The sequence below is a fragment of the Hyperolius riggenbachi genome, chromosome 5, assembly GCF_040937935.1.
Source record: "Hyperolius riggenbachi isolate aHypRig1 chromosome 5, aHypRig1.pri, whole genome shotgun sequence".
Taxonomy (NCBI): Eukaryota; Metazoa; Chordata; class Amphibia; order Anura; family Hyperoliidae; genus Hyperolius; species Hyperolius riggenbachi.
In genome coordinates this window covers 267,163,257-267,185,891 of record NC_090650.1, presented here as the reverse complement: position 1 = coordinate 267,185,891, position 22,635 = coordinate 267,163,257, and the positions used below count along the sequence as shown (strand labels likewise).

General features: G+C 45.6%; 1 protein-coding gene across 3 annotated transcripts in view; it reads left to right on the top strand.

The window, feature by feature from the left end:
• Positions 1-22,635, top strand: part of NEDD9 (neural precursor cell expressed, developmentally down-regulated 9) — a 313,393-nt gene that overhangs the window by 143,809 nt on the left and 146,949 nt on the right. The window lies entirely within an intron of this gene.

Sequence of the window (22,635 nt, the reverse complement as noted above, 5' to 3'; positions counted from 1 at the left end):
CCTTTAACAGTAAAAGTGAAGCATCGTTTTCATTGACTGTATGCTTCACTGTAACCAATACAATAATGTGCAGCACTGCTGTCCCGATCTATTGCGTTGTGTTCTTGCAGTCACAGGGAACCCAACGCAATGTCCCTCTGTGACCCTAGCCTTAGATTTTAACTTTAAGAATAAATGTAATTGTTTTCTTTTCCTAGAAATTGGTATTTTTTTCTGAAGAAGATCTCGGATCAAATTCCCCTAGGGCTGGAAACTGCAGAATGAGTGATTCTTACAGAAACATTATTTATCCTATTAGATTGCGGGATTGTGGGTTCCCCCGTTGGTTTCAGAGTAATTATACTACTTCATTGCAAGGAAATACTGAAGCTGTCACTTTTAGCTGTGTCAGTATAAGCACCATTCAGTTTTGGTGCCTGATGTGACTTTTCTGTAATGTTAGGAGCTAGGAGTAGTGGCCTAATAGATTAGAACAGCTAAGAGTAGAGTTCATTTTAGGACTAGTTACTGTTGGCCTAAGTGTAAAGGCCTGTTTCCTATTATTATTATTAATACTACAATCTATAGGCCTCAAAGGACAGATGCGAGGAGTTTTTTTTTTAAAAAAAGCTTCTACTTACCTGGGGCTTCCTCCAGCCCCTGGCAGCCAATAGGTCCCTCGCCGCAGCTCCGTTTCCAGCCGGTGTCCTGGGGTCCCCTCCGTTACAGATGCCAACCGGCATCTACTGCACATGCGCGAGTGCCACTCATGATTGCGCTCACATAGTCTGGTGTTTTCTGCACAGACGCAGAACTACTGTGCCTGCTCAGAACACTCCAGAACACGTCAGCACGATCGCAGGTTGGCATCTGCAACGGAGAGGAGCGGAGCTGCGGCGAGGGACATATTGGCTGCCAGGGGCTGGAAGAAGCACCTGGTGATTAAATCGTTTTGTTTTCTTTTCTTTTCCTTGGACCTTTAAGTCACTAATGTTAAACATCAGCAGAGAGCCTATGTGATTCAAATCTGAACTGTATTATTTTAAGAAATTTTTGCTGTTATATGGCAAAAGGCTTCATCCCTCACCCATGTCATATCATTTTAAAAGGATCGTACCTAGGTCATCTGACACCCAGTGCTGGGTATTAAATAACACCCCCCCCCCCCCTAAAAAAAGAAAGAAGGGAATGCTAGTTGCCCCCAGTATAGGTAGCCTGGAATAGTTTATCCCAGCATAGGTAGCCTTGAATAGTTGCCCCCAGTATAGGTAGCCTGGTATAGTTGCCCCCAGTATAGGTAGCCTGTAATAGTTTCTCCCAGTATAGGTAGCCTGGAATAGTTTCTCCCAGCATAGGTAGCCTGGAATAGTTGCCCCCAGTATAGGTAGCCTGGTATAGTTGCCCCCAGTATAGGTAGCCTGGAATAGTTTCTCCCAGAATAGGTAGCCTGGAATAGTTGCCCCCAGTATAGGTAGCCTGGTATAGTTGCCCCCAGTATAGGTAGCCTGTAATGCTTTTTTCCAAGTTTAGGTAGCATGGAATAGTTTCTCCCAGAATAGGTAGCCTGGAATAGTTGCCCCCAGTATAGGTAGCCTGGAATAGTTGCCCCCAGTATAGGTAACCTGGAATAGTTGCCCCTAGTATAGGTAGCCTGTAATAGTTTATCCCAGTATCGGTAGCCTGGAATAGTTGCTCCCAGTATAGGTAGCCTGGAATAGTTGCCCCCAGTATAGGTAACCTGGAATAGCTGCCCCCAGTATAGCTAGCCTGGAATAGTTGCTTGCAGTATAGGTAGCCTGGAATAGTTGCTTGCAGTATAGGTAGCCTGGAATAGTTGCCTGCAGTATAGGTAGCCTGGAATAGTTGCCCACAATATAGGTAACCTGGAATAGTTGCCCCCAGTATAGCTAGGCTGGAATAGTTGCCCCCAGTATAGTTAGCCTGGATTAGTTTCCTGCAGTATATGTAGCCTGGAATAGTTGCCCACACTATAGCTAGCCTGTAATAGTTGCCCACAATATAGGTAGCCTACAATAGTTTCCTGCAGTTTCCAACAGGGATATGTGAGGGACCAGGCTGGTGTTGTACTTTGTTTTGCTGGTTAAACTCGATGGACGTACTGTATGTCTTTTTTCAACCCAAATAATTATGTAACTGTAACTGTATAGGTAGACTGGAATAGTTGCCCCCCGTATAGGAAGCCTGGAATAGTTGCCTCCAGTATAGATAGCCAGGAAAAGTTGTAGCCAGGAATAGGTAGTCAGGAATAGGTGTAGCCAGTATAGATAGTTAGGAAAAGGTGCAGTCAGGAATAGATAGCCAGGAATAGGTGCAGCCAGTATAGATAGTTAAGAATAGGTGCAGCCAGGAATAGGTAGCCATGAATAGGTGTAACCAGGAATAGATAGTCAGGAATAGGTGTAGCAGGTGTAGATAGTCAGGATCAGGAATAGGTGTAGCCACGAATAGATAGTCAGGAATAGGTGTAGCAGGTGTAGATAGTCAGCATCAGGAATAGGTTTAGCCAGGAATAGGTAGTCAGGAATAGGTGTAGCCAGGTAGTCAGGAATAGGTAGTCAGGGATAGGTGTAGCCAGGTAGTCAGGAATAGGTAGTCAGGGATAGGTGTAGCCAGTAGAGATACTAAGGAATAGGTACAGTCAGAAAAAGATAGCCCGTTCTTCTCCCCCTTCCCTCTCTGTTTACCTGTTCTGCTGACTGGTCCCCTCCACCTGAAATCCTAGGTCCCCCTCCACTGCCCGGCGGCTAATACTGTTCACACAGCATATCAGCGCTGACATGCAAGCAGGCAGCAAGCTCGGCAATGCCCAGTAACGGTGCTGCTGTTATACAGGAAGTGACATCTATTTACTCCCTGTATAACAGTAGACCATTACTGGGCATTGCCTCGCTTGCTGCCTGCTTGCATGTCACCGCTAATATGCGGTGTGAACAGTATTAGCCACCGGGCACTGGAGGGGGATCCGGGATTTCAGGAGGAGCCAGAGGGGACCAAGCGGCAGATTAGTAAGGAAGCGTGGCGGGGGCAGGGAGTTCAGGTGACCAGGGGGGTGCTGGGCAGAGGTAACCCCCGGCTGCAGGGGGGCTGGATGTCACCCCCTGCCCGCTGAGAGGGGAGGTGGACCGCTCCTGGCGCCACCCCCTTAAGATGCCACTGAAAGGGAAGAATGTTAAAATTTGACTAAAAAAGCAGTTATGCAGTTGCAGCAGAATACAAGCACCTACGGTAATAAGTTTTTGTAATAAATCTAGGTTTACCTGGATACGCTATAGCAATACAGTTCTGCCGGCGATAACAAAAGCATCACCGCTAATTCACTTCCTTTTAGCATTCTTCACTACAACCTAATATGACACAGGTAAGGTTTGCAAACGTGTGACCTAACAACAGACAATTCCTAGAAGAATTTAGTCAAATTACAGACTTCAATTTAGCCTGAACTTGAACTAAATTCTTCTAGAAACTGTCCCTCAGAAGAACTCACAATCTATTCACTACCATAACAGATCAGTATTTTTGGGGATGTTGAAAGAATCCGCAGTCTCCAAAGAAACACTGTAAACACAAGTGCATACAAACTACCTGCAGATAGTGTCCAGGCTGGAAACTAAACCAAGTAGGTTAGTGCTGCAAAGCAAAAGTGCTTACAGCTATGCCACCATGCTTTCCAATTTTTGCAACCAATGCAACAATATAAAAATATCGTTATTTATCTTATTAACCCTTGCAGGACCTGCAGGCTCTAACCCCTTAAAGGGAACCAGAGACGAAGCACCCTCATGTATTTTAATATATATATGAATGGGAACATGACAGTAAACACCCACCCTGCTCTCTGTTTCATTTGTCTCTGCTAAATCTGCCTGTTATCAGCCCTGATAAGAATCCCTGACTGAGCATTCAGTCTAGCTTTCACCAAAATGATTATACCTGAGTCAGTCTTCTGTGATGTCTTTTCAAGCCCAAGTCTGCCCCCTTGTGGTTTTGCTTTGCTGCTATTTATCCTCGAAGTAGCAAACTTGGGCTTGAAAAGACATCACAGAAGACTGACTCAGCTATAATGATTCTGGGAAAAGCTAGACTGAATGCTCAGTCAGGGATTCTTATCAGAGCTGATAACAGGCAGACTTAGCAGAGAAGAATGAAACAGAGAGCAGGGTGGGTGTTTACTGTCATGTTCCCATTGATATATATGGTAAAATACACAGGGGGGTGCTTCGTATCTGGTTCTCTTTAAAGTGAACCTGAGGGGAAAATAAACTGATGAGATAAACAATTATATTTATCCTCCTACTCCTAAAAATTACATTTTTAAGTACCCCAGGGTTTTATTTTATATTCAAACAAATACAAAATAGGTTGAATGTTGTATTGCCTCTTATCAGTCGCCGCCTATTAAGTGTCCCAGAATTAGAAAAAGGTAAATAGTTCATGTACTATTTCTCTCCCTACCCTCAGAAATTGTATTCTGCCAGTAAACTTTGTATGGCTGTAATTTGCTTATCAGTAATATTTACTATATTCTGGACAAGGGACTGACACAACAGAAGCTGTCACTTCCATGCCTAGAAATTAACTCTTTCGGGCAGCAAAATAAAGCAAATAAAAGAGCCTGGTTATTAATATGTTTTGTACTGTACATACACATGTTTATCTCATCATGTCAGATATCGCCTCAGGTACACTTTAAAGCAGATCCGAGGTGAAAAACTAACTATAATAAGTAACTTGTCTATATATCTTATCTAAAATTTAGATAGTTTACACAGCAAATCTAGCTGCAAACAGCTTCAACTGTATATGATTATTTCTTCCTGTGATACAATGACAGCAGCCATCTTCTGCTTGTCACATTACACAGGCAAGCTGATAGCATTTCCAGCCCTCAGCTCAATACCATCTCCTCCTCCCTCCTCCCCTCTGCCTCTGAAATATATGGCTAGTAACACCTCCTCCTCCTGCCCAGACTGAGCTCCCATAAGCCCTTGCTACATTGCTCTAAGAATGCCAAGGCACAAAAGGAGCTGTGGGCGAGGCTTGTTTAGTTTATAGGGAATTTGAGTATTAAAACAAAAAAAAAGTATTTGGCTTGAGAAATGCCCTATAAACTATATGAAAGGAACACAACTATGCAATGAGTAAAAGTTTATCTCAGATCCAATTTAAGGACCAGAGCCCTTTTTTTTTCACTTCTTAATTTCGATCACTGTGAGTGGCTCACAGTCACCACAGGGTCAGAAGCCAATGATATGTACTCCGGATCGGGAAATTAAGCTCAGTGATAGAGGCAGAAGAATGAAATCTACACCCTGGCAGGGATAAGAGGCTCAAAACAGTGTAGATTTCAACTGCATGCGTCCAGAAAAGTATTTCTAATCTTCTGTGCTTAACCACTTGAGGACCTAGGGCTTTACCCCCCTTAAAGGAAAACTTAAGTCTGAAAAAAAAAATGACATTTACTCACCCGGGGCATCCCTCAGCCCCCCGAAGCTGGATGGTGCCCTCGCAGCCCCGCTCCGATCGTCCTGTCCCCGCCGGCGGCTACTTCCGGGTTCGGCGACACCCGCCGACAGGCTGGGAACGCGGCTGATTTTCCGCGTTCCCAGCTGCTATATCACCCTCTATGCTGCTATAGCGTAAAAAATGAAATCTGCCACGGACTCACCATGCCCCTCTCTGAATACCTTGAAGTGTCTACTTTCCAAAATTGGGTCATTTGTGGGGTGTGTTTACTGTCCTGGCATTTTGGGGGGTGCCTAATTGTAAGCACCCCTGTAAAGCCTAAAGGTGCTCATTGGACTTTGGACCCCTTAGAAAAATAAAATCTTCTATGAACTCACCGTACTTCTAACGGAATACCTTGGGGTGTCTTCTTTCTAAAATGGGGTCATTTGTGGGGTTCCTATACTGCCCTGGCATTTTAGGGGCCCTAAACCATGAGGAGTAGTCTTGAAACCAAATGTCGCAAAATGACCTGTGAAATCCTAAAGGTACTCATTGGACTTTGGGCCCCTTAGCGCAGTTAGGGTGCAAAAAAGTGCCACACATGTGGTATCGCCGTACTCGGGAGAAGTAGTACAATGTGTTTTGGGGTGTATTTTTACACATACCCATGCTGGGTGGGAGAAATAACTCTGTAAATGGACAATTGTGTGTAAAAAAATCAAAAGATTGTCATTTACAGAGGTATTTCTACCACCCAGCATGGGTATGTGTAAAAATACACCCCAAAACACATTTTACTATTTCTCCCGAGTACAGCAATACCACATGTGTGGCACTTTTTTGCCCCCTAACTGCGCTAAAGGGCCCAAAGTCCAATGAGTACCTTTAGGATTTCACAGGTCATTTTGAGAAATTTTGTTTCAAGACTACTCCTCACGGTTTAGGGCCCCTAAAATGCCAGGGCAGTATAGGAACCCCACAAATGACCCCATTTTAGAAAGAAGACACCCCAAGGTATTCCGTTAGAAGTACGGTGAGTTCATAGAAGATTTTATTTTTTGTCACAAGTTAGCGGAAATTGATTTTTATAGGTTTTTTTCACAAAGTGTCATTTTCCGCTAACTTGTGACAAAAAATAAAATCTTCTATGAACTCACCGTACTTCTAACAGAATACCTTGGGGTGTCTTCTTTCTAAAATGGGGTCATTTGTGGGGTTCCTATACTGCCCTGGCATTTTAGGGGCTCTAAACCATGAGGAGTAGTCTTGAAACGAAATGTCGCAAAATGACCTGTGAAATCCTAAAGGTACTCATTGGACTTTGGGCCCCTTAGCGCAGTTAGGGTGCAAAAAAGTTCCACACATGTGGTATCGCCGTACTCGGGAGAAGTAGTACAATGTGTTTCGGGGTGTATTTTTACACATACCCATGCTGGGTGGGAGAAATAACTCTGTAAATGGACAATTGTGTGTAAAAAAATCAAAAGATTTTCATTTACAGAGGTATTTCTCCCACCCAGCATGGGTATGTGTAAAAATACACCCCAAAACACATTGTACTACTTCTCCCGAGTATGGCGATACCACATGTGTGGCACTTTTATGCACCCTAACTGCGCTAAGGGGCCCAAAGTCCAATGAGTACCTTTAGGTTTTACAGGGGTGCTCAAAATTTAGCACCCCACCCACTTGCCAGGACAGTTAACAAACCCCACAAATGACCCCATTTTGGAAAGAATACACAACAAGGTATTCCATGAGGGGAATGGTGAGGTCATTGAAAATTTTATTTTTTGTCACAAGTTAACGGAAAATGACACTTTGTAAAAAAAAATAAAAAAATTCTGCTAACTTGTGACAAAAACTAAAATCTTCTATGAACTCACCGTGCACCTCACATAATACTTTAGGGTGTCCTCTTTCCAAAATGGGGTCATTTGTGGAGTCTGTCCTGGCATTTTAGGGTCTCTGCAATCATTACATGTATGGCCAGTATTAGGAGTTTCTGCTATACTCCTTATATTGGGTATACGGGTAATGCACTCTGGGCTGAAAGGAAAAATGAACGGCAAACATACCTTGCTCCTCATTAATGGCAGATCTTCCTCCACATCAATGGCAGTGATAACCTCAGGAGAGAGACACCCCGTGCCACCCTGCACTCAGGGTGAGCCACCAACTTATGTGACTGGGCCTCAGAACTTTAGTATACAGCATTATGCCTGTAGGATACAGCAATATGCCTGCCAATAGAGATGACTCTGTGTGGAATTAAAGCATCATCATAGGCCCAAAGTAAATCACATATAAACCGGGGGTGTCCACACTCAAGGGAAATTCAAACATGCCGTCTTATATCGCCAACCCAGGACAGATCAGTAATATCAAGCATGGAAACCGATCCTTCTTCCGACTTTTATGCTTACCCGTTTGGTTTTCAAGCTTACCTCTCCTCTCCCTGTGACAATGTGCGAAAGACCACTGAGTGTGTGCCTACTCTTGTGTCTGGAGTTCCCTAGGTTCTAATAGTGTACCTGCTCGTGGTACCTCTCAAAACACTCCCCTACGCATAGGCCAGGGTGGTCAGGACATTTGGGACAATAAAAAACGGTGTCAGTCCTTCTTCTAGCACTGCTGCAGACACGACAACATTTTCTTTGGATGCGTTGACCTGGGGTACTCGGAATCTGATAGGCGTAATGCCTTCCATGCAATCGGCTAGTTGCATCTGGGGGGGGGGGGGACCCTGACACCTCCTGGATACAGGATGTCCAGAACGATCTGTTCCTGAAATTGAAGGAAAGATCCAGTTCTCCCAGCCTTACTGTAGAGAACAAAGCTGTTGTATACTGCCAATTGAATCAGATAAAAAGACACTTTCTTATACCAGCGTCTTGTTTTCCGGGTAACTAAATAGGGCGCTAACCTCTGGTCATTGAAGTCCACCCCTCCCAAGTTCACAATTTATTCGTGGACGACAAGGGGCTTTTCAATGACCGCAGTTGCCCGTTGAATTTGGACTGTCGTGTCTGTGTGAATGGTGGACAGAAAGTAAACGTCTCTCTTGTCCCTCCATTTCACCGCGAGCAGGTCTTCAGTACGCAAGGCGGCCCTCTGCCCCCGTTCAAGTCTGGTGGTAACGAGCCGTTGGGGGAAGCCCTGGCGACTAGGCCACGCAGTGCCACAGCATCGGATTCCTTCTAACTTTAAGTGCTGAAAGAGGGCCACACTTGTGTAATAATTGTCCACAAAAAGATGGTACCCCTTCCGGAACAAGGGTGACACCAAGTCCCACACAACCTTTCCACTGCTCCCCAGGTAGTCAGGGCATCCGACCGGCTCCAATTTTGAGTCTTTTCCCTCATAGACCCTAAAACGACATGTATAGCCTGTGGCCCTTTCACAGAGCTTATACAGTTTCACCCCATACCGGGGCGCGCTTGCTTGGGATGTACTGTTTGATGCCAAGGCGCCCGGTAAAGCGTAAGAGGGACTCGTCTACGCAGATGTTCTGTTCAGGGATATAAGCATCTGCAAATGTTGATGACAGGTGGTCTATGAGGGGCCGAATTTTGTGGAGCCGGTCATAAGCAGGGTGGCCCTTTTCATGACAGGTTTCGTCGTCGTTGAAGTGCAGGAAGCGCAGGATGGACTCAAATCGTGTCCTGGACATGGCAGCAGGGTACAAGGGAACATGATTTACTGGGTTCGTAGACCAATACGACCGCAGTACATTCTGTTTCATTAGTCCCAAGTGAAGGATAAGGGCCAAAAAGATTTTAATGTCGGAAACTTGGACTGATTTCCACCGGAAAGGCTGGGCATACATGCTCCCTGGGTGCTCGGTGATGAATTGTGTGGCTTTACGGTTGGTCTCAACCACAATTAAGTCCAAGAGAACCTGGGTGATGAACAGCTGCAAAAAGTCTAGGGCCGTTCCTAGATGAGCTGTCGCCACCTGGACTCCAGACTGGGCGGTGAAAGGGGGCACTACGGGTGCGGCGGAATCAGGGGATTGCCAATCTGGTTGTGCCAGCACCTCTAAGAGTCTATGGGTACTACGGGCCCGTCTTCTTCTTGGTGGCTGCGACGGGGGTACTACTGCACTTGCCACCGTACCAGTTTCAACTTCCATGCTGACGCTCACCACTTCGCCAGGGTCTACAGAAGTACTGGTACCAAGTCCAGGAGATGCTGCGCTGCTGGTGCCTGCCTCACCAAGAAAACTATCAACAGCGCTAGCACCACCCTGCTGCCCTTGAGGCGGATCCTGCGCCACCTGCGGTCTAACGACTTGGGGTCTGGTACGCCTGGCTCTAGCCGGGACCAAAGCCTCGTCATCACTTTCGGTCAGGGAACCACTGCTTTCTACAGGTTCAAATTCGGACCCGGAAGATTCGACGGATGATTCTTCCCAAAAGAACTCATCTGATTGGTCCATGTACCTGTATACCTCGTCATCGGAAAGCCCCCTTCTTGCCATTGTGGATTGCTAAATTTATGGGGTTTTCCTCCGAGACTACCCAGAAAAAAAGAGCACCTACCTAGCAAAAAGGGAGTATTTGAGAGGTATTGGGGTTGGTGGGAAGTGGGGTCTCAGAGGCAATCAAACAATCACGGGACAATCAAATACAATTACAGCACAATCGACTCCAATCACAGCACAAGCAAATCTGATGCACTCGGAAGGTGGTGGTTGGAGGTGGTGGGGGGGAGGGTGGGGTTGGGTGTGGTGGGGGGGAGGGTGGGGTTGGGTGTGGCGGGAAGTGGGGTCTCAGGCAATCAAACAATCACGGGGCAATCAAAGCCGATCACGGGACAATCAAATACAATTACAGCACAATCGAATCCAATCACAGCACAATCAAATCTGATGCACTTGGAAGGTGATGGGGGGAGGGTGGGGTTGGGTGTGGCAGGAAGTGGGGTCTCAGAGGCAATCAAACAATCACGGGACAATCGAAGCCGATCACGGGACAATCAAATACAATTACAGCACAATCGAATACAAGCGCAGCACAAGCAAATCTGATGCACTCGGAAGGTGGTGGTTGGAGGTGGTGGGGGGGGAGGGTGGGGTTGGGTGTGGCGGGAAGTGGGGTCTCAGAGGCAATCAAACAATCACAGGACAATCGAAGCCGATCACGGGACAATCAAATACAATTACAGCACAATCGAATACAATCGCAGCACAAGCAAATTAGATGCACTCGGAAGGTGGTGGTTGGAGGTGGTGGGGGGGGAGGGTAGGGGTTGGGTGTGGCGGGAAGTGGGGTCTCAGAGGCAATCAAACAATCACGGGACAATCGAAGCCGATCACGGGACAATCAAATACAATTACAGCACAATCGAATACAATCGCAGCACAAGCAAATCTGATGCACTCGGAAGGTGGTGGTTGGAGGTGGTGGGGGGGGGAGGGTGGGGCTGGGTGTGGCGGGAAGTGGGGTCTCAGAGGCAATCAAACAATCACGGGACAATCGAAGCCGATCACGGGACAATCAAATACAATTACAGCACAATCGAATACAATCGCAGCACAAGCAAATCTGATGCACTCGGAAGGTGATGGGGGGAGGGTGGGGTTGGGTGTGGCGGGAAGTGGGGTCTCAGAGGCAATCAAACAATCACGGGACAATCCAAGCAGATCACGGGACAATCAAATACAATCGCAGCACAATCGAATACAATCGCAGCACAATCAAATACAAGCGCAGCACAATCGATACAATCAAAGCACAGTCAAATACAATGCACTTGGACGGTAATTAGGGGGGGGTCTGAGGGCGATTTGAGGGGGTGGGGGGTTGATCAGGAGCCCGCACGGGGCAGACTGAGTCCTGATCTGATGAGAGGCAGACACAGGGGGTTACTGATCGCAGATCAGTTAGTGATTGCTGGGGAGGACAGATGTAAACAAAGAGCCGGGGATGTAATCAGGAGGGGGGTATGAAGGCAATTGAGGGCCTGGGCAGGTGATTGGTTACCCCCGCGGGGCAGTTAGGGTCTGCTCTGATGGGTGGGGGTGCTGAGGGGTGATGGACAGGTGATAGACAGGTGATCAGAGGGGGATCAGGGGGTAAGGTAGCTGTATACAGATGTATACAGTATACAGGGGGGTAGTCTGGGATGGGGTCTAGGGGTGATCTAAAGGTAGGGGGGGGGATCAGGGGTGACTAGGAGGCAGTTAGGGACCTAAACTAAGGGACAGCGTCGCTAGTTATTGGCAGGTGGGGGGGGTTTATAGGGGTGCTAGGGTGCTGGGCAGGGGTCTGCTAGGGTGATCAGGGGGGGGGGGGTAGGAAGGCTGGGGTGGGTGATCAGGGAGGCTGAGGGCAAAAAAAGCAGTGTAGCTGTATAACTTACAATATGCTTCCTCCTCGCTGGTGGTCTCTGCAACAATGAGACCACGAGGCGAGGAGGAAGCACGTATAAGGCACTTTGTTTACCTAACAAAGTGCCTTATACATTCTGATTGGCCCCATGCGCGGATTCCTCCGCTCGCCGGCGCTGCTAAGTGGCCGGCGAGCGGAGACAAAATGCCGGGCTTCCGACTCCCGGCGGAGGATCGCGTCACAGGTGACGTGATCGCTCCGCCCATGCCCCTACAAGGACCGCCGCCTTTGGGCATGAGCTGGTCCTTGTGGGGTCCACTTCCCGGCCGCCTCTGTGCGTTAGGCGGTCGGGAAGTGGTTAACTTATATTCAACTTGTAATGTATTGCTCTGGTTATTTTCACATGATGGTATGGTCCCCTTTTCTCTCGCTGCTGACTGTGTGTAACGGTCATAGTTAATTAAGGGCTGTTTTAATTGCACTCATGCTTAGAAGTAAAATGTTAACATACGTCAATTGTTACCATACCTTAAAAAGATGTACAGGCTTTATAAAACAAATTAGGTAATTCAAATTATTTATAATATATATCATTTTACTGCCATTTTTACAGTACCCAATCATTCTAAAACAGCGATTTTATATTTTTATGATGTAAAAACAAGGTTATGACCTTTAAGAGGTTTGTGCTATGAGAAAGCCAATCACGCATCCCCTGGTACAAGTAAATGCATGCACTGTCAATTTGTGGAGGAGAGCCATAATTGAACTGATTGCAGTTGCCATGGACGGAAACGACTAATGATATTATCCAGTTACCCAAACATGGATAAGAGGACTAAATAACATTTGCTCTGAGTTAGGTTCATTCAGAGGTAACACAGGCAAATGTAATAAGCCTGATGGAGCAGTTCAGAAACTGAATTAGTCCATTTGTGCTAGGAGGATATATTTCATAGACTGTTAAAGTGTTTAGTCTTCCTCGTCAAAGGATGTGTGTCATAGTTGTCCATTTACTATGAAAGCTACAGTCCAAGCTGAGTTCATTCAGCCACATAATATTTACAGGATGTTCCCCCAATACAAAACATGTCTGTCGGTGTATTAGGTTATTATATACAGTGAGGTGAAGGCCTGGATTTACATCACGGGAGCCTATAGGCACAGATGTTCTGGCAACTTAGACTTCCCCTCCGTGAACCTACAAAACCTCGCCGAACTGCACTGTAAGTGTGCTAACTGTACCAGCTGTCACTTCTCCGTTACTTCCCTTGCCCGTCATAGGTTGCTACAGGTGTTCCTTATCAGTAGGTAGCTAGAGGTAGCTAGTATAAAGTAGCTAGTGGTGCCCCCAAATGAAGGGAGATCTCAACAGTGGAATACCAAGAGTGAGTAACCTCTCATTTACTCTCTGCTCAGGACTTTGCATAGGGAAGGAAGGAGCAGTGGTGTAGCAATAGGGGTTGCAGAGGTAGCGACTGCATCGGAGCCCTTGGGTAAGAGGGGGCCCTCCCTCAAGCACAATATTAGTTCTCTATTGGCCCTGTGCTGGTAATGATCACTTCTATAGATGCTTTAAATAGTAGTTATCATTAACAAACTGTTTCCCATCCCCTACTTGCACCTGACACTGTGGAAATCCTTGGCAAGTTTTTGTGCGCCATGTCAATTGTTATGTATAGAGTGCTTTGGGGGCCCTATGTAAACTTGCACCGGGGCCCATAGCTCCTTAGCTATGTGTTAGGCTTGGTGGTGTATTCTCCACAGTCAGCATGCAACGCATGAGCTGGCGTGGAGGAGGTACACACACTAGCACCAGGAAACAGGCTATCCCTAGTATAGTGGAGGGGAGGACTGACTCCAATAGGAGATTGTGGCGCACAGAGCCGGTGCAGATCTGACAGCCACAAACAATGCTTTCGTTATAACGTCTCAGCGCAAAGTAGCGCTGAGCGCACAAACCAGAACTGAGGAGATCAGGACAGGTAGACAGAATGAACGCTTGCTAGCAAGCGGCTACTTAGCGACAGCAAGCGTCCAAAACCAGACAGACTGGAATGAGGCAGCCAATGCGCTGCGGCGATGGCGTGCCTCACAAAGACAGGACAGGACAGTCAGGAAACAGCAGGATTAAGATAGATGAACGTAACACAGATAAATATACAATAAGTATGTTTTCCTAGCGTATTACAATTACAGCTATCAATGAAACTATTTGTAACGTCTGACTAACATATGTATATATCGGCAATGAACCGATATATGACATAAGCAGGAACGCTGACTAGGAATGGAGTAATACAGGGAACAGGACTCAGAAGGATTCGCTATCTCTACGCAGAGATGAACGCAATCCACAAACGGTAACAGAACAGGATTCAGAAGGATTCGTTATCTCTTCGCAGAGATGAACGCAATCCACAAACAGTAACAGAACAGGATTCAGAAGGATTCGTTATCTCTTCGCAGAGATGAACGCAATCCACAAACAGAACCAGGAGCAGGGTAACTACCTCAGCACGGGTGGTCACGGTACGCGCAACCTACCAAAACATGCTGGAAGGCTGACTAACTGCACACAGGATATAAACAGTTCGTGTACGTATACATCAGCGACACTGATGTATCAACGTAACACAAATACAAGGAAAATAATAAACGTGCTGGTATGCATATATATTGGCAATGAACCAATATATGATGCAAAGACCAGCAAAGTATCTTTATAACAAGAAACACGATCGGGGGCTAAAGCGACAGCAAGGCAGGCTTAAGCTGAAGCTATGAAAACCCAAGGAAACCCTGCAGGAAGCAGATCTTTATACTGAGGTCATCCAATGGGAGCAGACATGCAGATTCCCACACAGGTGAATGATAATCAGTCACAAGCTGACAGCAGGGAAAGACAGACAAAGCTATGCAGCTTGCATGGAAAGACATCAGAACTGCCTGAGCTGCAGCACTACTACTTCCAGCAACACCTGCTGCAGCAGCGATCATTACAGTACCCCCGCCCTTAAAAGCGGATTCCAGACGCTTTTCAAAACTGAAATTCCCAACAAAACAGTCTGACTGATAATTCATGATGACCGGGACAGCCCGGCAAGACCGAATTCCAGAATCAGTCCCCACAAGACTGGACCCATCAGAACCAGAACCTACAGAACCATGCCCATCAGTACTACAAGCCCCAGTGTGACACCCATCAGAACCATGATTTCCAGAAGAAAGCCCTCCGAAACTCCCTGAGCGATACCCACCGCCTTCCAGGAACCGTTCAGAAACGCCAAAGCCTTTGCAATGCCCACCGGTACTGTCTTTACCAACACAAAACCCACTGTTGAACCAGTCCAAGGCACCAGGACAAGTTTTCTCAGAGACCTCCCAGAACACCTTGAAGCTCCAAAGAGATCCCCATAGGTCAGAATGCCCCTTAGGCTCACATGGAGAACCATCAAGAACCCCTATGGAACCTAGGGCAATTCCCGAGTCAGGGCCACAAGGACAAACATCAATATCAGGGCTTTCAGGGACCAGAACCATCTCTGGGCATGCAGGCAGACTGGCAATATCAGAACGTGTTCCCACTAAGGAAGCATCAGAGCACGCTAACACCTTAGACACACTTGGGCATTCTGGCACACAAAGAACATCTGGGCACACCGGCACAAGAGAAACCTCTGGGCATGTCAAGGAACTGTGAGCCTCAGGGTCAGCCAAGACAGGACCAAAACCAGGACTGGCCAAAAAAAAATCATCATGACTAAACTTCGCAACTACTGGACTTTTACACGAGAATGCTGGATCAGACTTAGATGTCGCTGATTCCAGCAAAGTCAGTAACAAATCAGATTCAGGGGCACTAACAAGACAGGACAAATCTTCTGATGTATGCACTGAACCAGATAGGGACTCCACAACTACCTCTGGACTGGACAGAGACTCATTTAATACACTGGATTGGAGCTCATGAGGCGCTGCAGAACAAGTCAGTATTGCAGCAGCCCCCACTGGACTAGGCGAAACTGAGGAATTCCCTGGACAGGAAGGGGACTCTGGAACCTCTGCCACAGCGGCCAGAGAACCAGAATCTTTCAGGATACAGGGCTGGGTTTCAGGAACACTCATCAGACCGGACTGAAATTCTGAGATTTCTATTATTTTGACCAGAGAATCAGAATTATCCATGTTACAGGGCAAGACTTCTGAAACATTCAGAGGACAGGGCTGGAGTTCCTCGGCTGTTACAACACTGGAGAGGGACTCAACAACATTGGTTAAATCAGACTGTGTACAGGGCAAGGTATCTGACACACTTGCTGACGAGGACAATATTTCAATGGCTTCTGCTTTGCTGGGCAGAAATTCATCAAGTTTTATTAGAGCAGACTGTAATTCCAAAACAGCTGCTAGACAAGTGAATATTACTGCAACACCAACTGAGGTAAGCAGTGCTTCAGCCTCCTCTGCTAGAGGGTTTAAAGTATCCAAAGTACTGGGTGAAGCATAAGACTCTGCGACCACAGCTTCACTGGACAGGATCACTGAACAGTCCATATTGCAGGGCAAAACCATGGAAGCACCTGCTGGACAGCATAATGATTCTGTGACCTGAGTTTCATTGGAGAGATCTACTGCACAATTCATGGTACAGGGCAAATTTATTGGAAAATTTTCTGAACAAGGTAATTCTGCGATTTCAGGTTCACATAGCAGATGCTCTGAGCTATTCACGAAACTAGAGCGAGGTGTAGAAACAGGAAGATCAAGACACAATGTTTGCGCATCTGAATCACCATTCATTTGTAAAATTGGAAAATTCAGATGCTGGGGTTCTGAGTTTACTAGACAGGATTGCTGGGACTCGGAAACTGATGTAGTGCATCTATTGGCATCTGCTGGATCAGACAGGAGTTGAACTTTATTAACACAGGTAATTTCTGCAGAAGTGTTTGCAGAGACAGGCAAGATTTTTCTGGTGTCTGTTTCACTAAACAAAGAGTCATGAGTACTGGCTAGGCTGGACTCGGAAGTCAGCAGGACCTCTGGATTCTCTGCTGAGAAATTTGCGCAGGGCAAGGTTAAGAATGTATCAGTGGCTTCTGTTTTACTGGGAAGTAACACTGAGTTATCCATGGTACAGGGTGGAATTGCAGGAACTTCAATTTCACACAAAAAGAGCTCCGAATCACCTGCTGAATCAGCCAAAGGTGCTGAAGCAGGCGGGTCAGAACGCCAAATTTGCGAATTCGGAGTCACATAAAAATCATCCAAAATCAGTTCCCACACATCAATCAAGGGAGCCACACAGTCATACCCACACACACCAGCCTCTATTAGGTTATAGGCTGACTTAATGCATGCGTTCAATACCATTTCACTTTTTGCACTGTAAAATTGACAAAATGAACTTGAATCATTCTTCCATTCACAGACCAGGGCTTCCATCTCTCCCCTCTCGAATGGAGGATCCCATGCATACTTAACAGCGAAACATTTAGGCTGATCACAGTCTGCAGATATGATTGTGGCAGGCACATGTATAGGGTTAATTAGCAGGTGATTGGCAGATTCCTTATTCTTAAGAATCTCCAATACCTGTAGCAAGTGTTGAACTGTAGTGTATGCAAACTTCCCTTGGTTCACAAATAAGTTGATTTGTTCAATACTCTGTAATATCTCATCATAATCATACTCAGATAATTCTTTTAAACAAAAATCTTTATTTTCCCTAGCCAGGGAGGAAAGTTCATTAGTAGTTTCATAAGTCCATTTAACTCCCCTGAAAGACAATTGCATTTCATTATCTGTTAATGGCAGAATCTCATTATAGGTCTCAGTAGCTAAGGATAACGATTCTGCAGATTGGACACGTTTCTTAGAACGTTTGCGTTTTGCCTTTGACCTTGCGGTTTTTGGTGATTTATTCAAAGCTGCAGGAAAATTATCAGTAACACTTTCTGCTTGCTGCTCATTCTTGCAAGCAATTGAAGGAGCAGCTGATTGGCCTGCTGCCAGGAGTTCATTAAGAGGAAAAGGCAATGGATCTATGCGCAACCAGTTGTGGATCACAAACGCTAGAAATTCCAGCGGTCTCTCTTTCAAATCGGAATGATTGAGAACATCAAATGCCCACTGGAATAATTCCCCTTTAAACAAAATATAACTTAGTTGGAGTGCCCAGGTTGAAACAGGAGTCGCTTGGAGATCAGGATTGGTCAGGAACCTGGCACATTCAGAGAAAAACTCATTTTCTGTTTCAGAGCTAAGTTCTTCAAATTTCTTAAAGGAACAGGAACCATAATTAACAGTGTCATACTTTCTGGGAATCCCCCCCACAATGGGGATTGGTAATGGGGTTTTCATAATGTTAGGCTTGGTGGTGTATTCTCCACAGTCAGCATGCAACGCATGAGCTGGCGTGGAGGAGGTACACACACTAGCACCAGGAAACAGGCTATCCCTAGTATAGTGGAGGGGAGGACTGACTCCAATAGGAGATTGTGGCGCACAGAGCCGGTGCAGATCTGACAGCCACAAACAATGCTTTCGTTATAACGTCTCAGCGCAAAGTAGCGCTGAGCGCACAAACCAGAACTGAGGAGATCAGGACAGGTAGACAGAATGAACGCTTGCTAGCAAGCGGCTACTTAGCGACAGCAAGCGTCCAAAACCAGACAGACTGGAATGAGGCAGCCAATGCGCTGCGGCGATGGCGTGCCTCACAAAGACAGGACAGGACAGTCAGGAAACAGCAGGATTAAGATAGATGAACGTAACACAGATAAATATACAATAAGTATGTTTTCCTAGCGTATTACAATTACAGCTATCAATGAAACTATTTGTAACGTCTGACTAACATATGTATATATCGGCAATGAACCGATATATGACATAAGCAGGAACGCTGACTAGGAATGGAGTAATACAGGGAACAGGACTCAGAAGGATTCGCTATCTCTACGCAGAGATGAACGCAATCCACAAACGGTAACAGAACAGGATTCAGAAGGATTCGTTATCTCTTCGCAGAGATGAACGCAATCCACAAACAGTAACAGAACAGGATTCAGAAGGATTCGTTATCTCTTCGCAGAGATGAACGCAATCCACAAACAGAACCAGGAGCAGGGTAACTACCTCAGCACGGGTGGTCACGGTACGCGCAACCTACCAAAACATGCTGGAAGGCTGACTAACTGCACACAGGATATAAACAGTTCGTGTACGTATACATCAGCGACACTGATGTATCAACGTAACACAAATACAAGGAAAATAATAAACGTGCTGGTATGCATATATATTGGCAATGAACCAATATATGATGCAAAGACCAGCAAAGTATCTTTATAACAAGAAACACGATCGGGGGCTAAAGCGACAGCAAGGCAGGCTTAAGCTGAAGCTATGAAAACCCAAGGAAACCCTGCAGGAAGCAGATCTTTATACTGAGGTCATCCAATGGGAGCAGACATGCAGATTCCCACACAGGTGAATGATAATCAGTCACAAGCTGACAGCAGGGAAAGACAGACAAAGCTATGCAGCTTGCATGGAAAGACATCAGAACTGCCTGAGCTGCAGCACTACTACTTCCAGCAACACCTGCTGCAGCAGCGATCATTACACTATGCCACTGGGAAGGAGGGAGGCACTAGGGGAGGGGAGTGAGCCGCCTTTCCATCATCAGGCGCCTGTAGGCTCGTGCCTACAGTGCCTTATGGTAAACCCGGCCCTGGTGAGGTGTTACGCAGTCTTGTGGAATCTCGCATTTGAACATTACTTTCACGGGGACTTTGGGGCCTCTGCTAAAAAGCTACTTGAAAGTCTGCCATAGTACAGCACATACTGTAATTTAGTGTTTTGGGGTGAGATGGTCTGGAGTTACTGTCGTCAGGGTGAAGGTTTCCTGTTAGCGCTTAGGTGCTACCTATGTATAAGCATGGATACTATGTGCAATATTTTTATTAAAGTGTACCTGAAGTAAAAAAATATATAAAAAATTCAATAAAGCCTGGTGGTCCTATTAGTGTTATGAAGTGCTTTATGCTATTTCCGGCAACCAGGGTTCCTCTGTTCCCTTTTCAAGCACGTTTTATTGCTCAACTGCTTAGGCAATGGCCTCAGTTGCCTTGTGGGTAATCTAGCCCTGGTGACAGTGCAGTGGAGCAGTGTGCAATAAACCTCCTCCAGTGCTGCACATTGGTTTTCTCTCCTATTCTCCATATAGAGATCAAAAAGCCAACCGCTATATTGTTTCTTGTGTGTTATTACACACTGCTCTGCAAGGGGGGGGGATAAATATGGCAGTCTCTATAGCCCTCTCATTTCAATCGTCCTTTCAGTAAAGGTATATTTTTCTATTTTTCTGCCTGGTGTACATTTTCCTCCTTTCACTCTACCACTAATAATACAACACGGAAATGCTGGAAATAAGAGGATAACAAATGTTTTAAATTGTTTATTTTTGTTATTCTGAGATCTTAAAAGTGGGTTTGGTTAAGACATACCTACATTTTTGGGGGCTATTTTAACAGCCCCAATCCTTTGTACCCCTATTAGGTGCCGTCTAGCGCACTGCCACTACTGCATGCCCATTATGTGTCTTTCCCTTATAGTACTCCCACTTAAATGCCATATAATAGTGTTTACCCACGATAGTGGCATACTTATTAATCTGCCGCTGGGAGTTTTGGGCGCAGGATAAAGCAGATACACAGCTTACCCATCCCCTGCACCCAAATAATCTATTAGCCCCAGGCGTCCCTTTTTCCTGATTCCTATATGTATTTAGATATATTCCTTAAAAGGGAAGCTATAGCCCAAAAAGGCTGTTTGAATGACTGCCATATTTTAAGGTCTTGCCTAACATTTGCTCTAGGGCCCTGTTACCAGTTAAAATATTTTCAATAACCATAGTAAGCGTTACTATTCTTTTCCAAGAAACAAACATTGCATTTATGCCACCAACACATTTCCAGTAAGTTTATTTTAAAGAACAGTTACAAGCAAATTCCTTAGATGGGAAGCAGCCAGACCAACGTTCCGCAAATTAATACTATTGTGCACATATGCCAAGCTTCCCTCTCATTGGCCGCTATCCCCAGTCACAGTACAATGCCAATGAGTACATTATTTCTGGACAGCACACAATTTCCCCAAAGTTTGTGTGCAGTGTTTGAAATCTCACATACTTGTTACAAGAATAGTAAATAATAAACATTCATTAGCAGTTCCTACTCCTTGGGGAGAGTGTAAAGCTGAGGATGTGGAATTCCTGACCTTTTAAATGCAGACAATGTCTGTCTAGCACTCCTATATTATTTCTGGAACTAAATGTTCTCCCTCCTAGGTTTTAATTAATATGGCAGGGAATTAACTAAATCCGATAATTTAATCATTCTTGCCAGTACAAAGTTATGTTAACTTGCCTAACACATCAGAAATGGATTAAGATGAAATGGAGCCCTAGGCAAAATAGCAGTTTGGTCACCGGGCTTTTTTTTTTGTAAGATTTGGTGGGGGCTAGCATCCACCAGGCCCCTAGACTCTCTCCAGGCCCTAGGCAACTGCCTAGGATTGCCTTGTGGATGATCCAGCTCTGTACCACATTATACATGGAATATTTAAAGAATATGCAGCACAATGGCTTATTGGGCAGCACAGCGTCTTAGTCGTTAGCACTCTTGCCTTGCAGCGCTGGGTCCCTGGTTAGAAACCCAGCCAGGGCACTATTTGCACAGAGTTTGTATGTACTGCCCGTGTCTGCGTGGGTTTCCTCAAATAAGTTAACTGTCTTCACCTAAATTTGGACCTAGACTACAATACATATACTACACAATACATACATAGACATATGACTATGGTAGGGAGTAGATTATGAGCCCCTCTGAGAGACAGTTAAAGAGAAACTCTGACCAAGAATTGAACTTAATCCCAATCAGTAGTGAGAAATCTATTCCTTTTCACAAACAGACCATCAGGGGGCGCTGTATGACTGATATTGTGGTGAAACCCCTCCCACAAGAAGCTCTGAGTACCGAGGTACTTCTGGCAGTTTCCTGTCTGTGAACCTTGTTGCCTTGTGGGAAATAGCTGTTTACAGCTGTTTCCCACTGCCAAAACAGCATACAGCAGCTACATCACTTGCCAGCAGTAAAAATGTCACCATGTGATAAATGTCAGAATATAAATCAGGGATTTAAAAGATTTGACAATGGGCAAACACTGACTAAATCATTTATACAGAATTATTGTAAAATTGAAGCACTTTTTTATTACATTATTTTTACTGGAGTTCCTCTTTAAGTGACAAGACAATATACTCTGTACATCGCTGTGGAAGATACAAAATAACTGCAGATACGTAAATACTAAATAATAATAAGTTACCTGAAGCATATAAGCCACTTGTATATAAGCGTCAGAATTAAAAATATTATAAAGTTAGAAGCTTAGATTTGAGACTTGAGTAAAGTAATAATACAAGTAGTGTTGGTGTTCCAATTTGGTATAATGAATTTGAACTCCTGAACACTCCCAACTGCCTCTGTTCAGCACCCAAGTGAGTGAACAGGGTCAGAAGGAATTCACTGCCCTGTGTGTTACACTGTGCTGCGTTCCTACCGTCAAGCGGCAGGGGCGGCCCGCACCGGGTGTCTTGATGCTTAGGGGGTGACACCGGGAGTCCTGTGTTGCCGCCCCTGCCGCTGCAGTCAGTGCACATGTTGTGCAAATTTGGGATTTTACACCCCCCGTGGCCGTCCCCGCTGACAACCTATGTGTGTCCCGTCCCCCCCCGGGGCCTTCCCCGGTGACAGGCAGGACTCAGGACATACTTGTGACACAC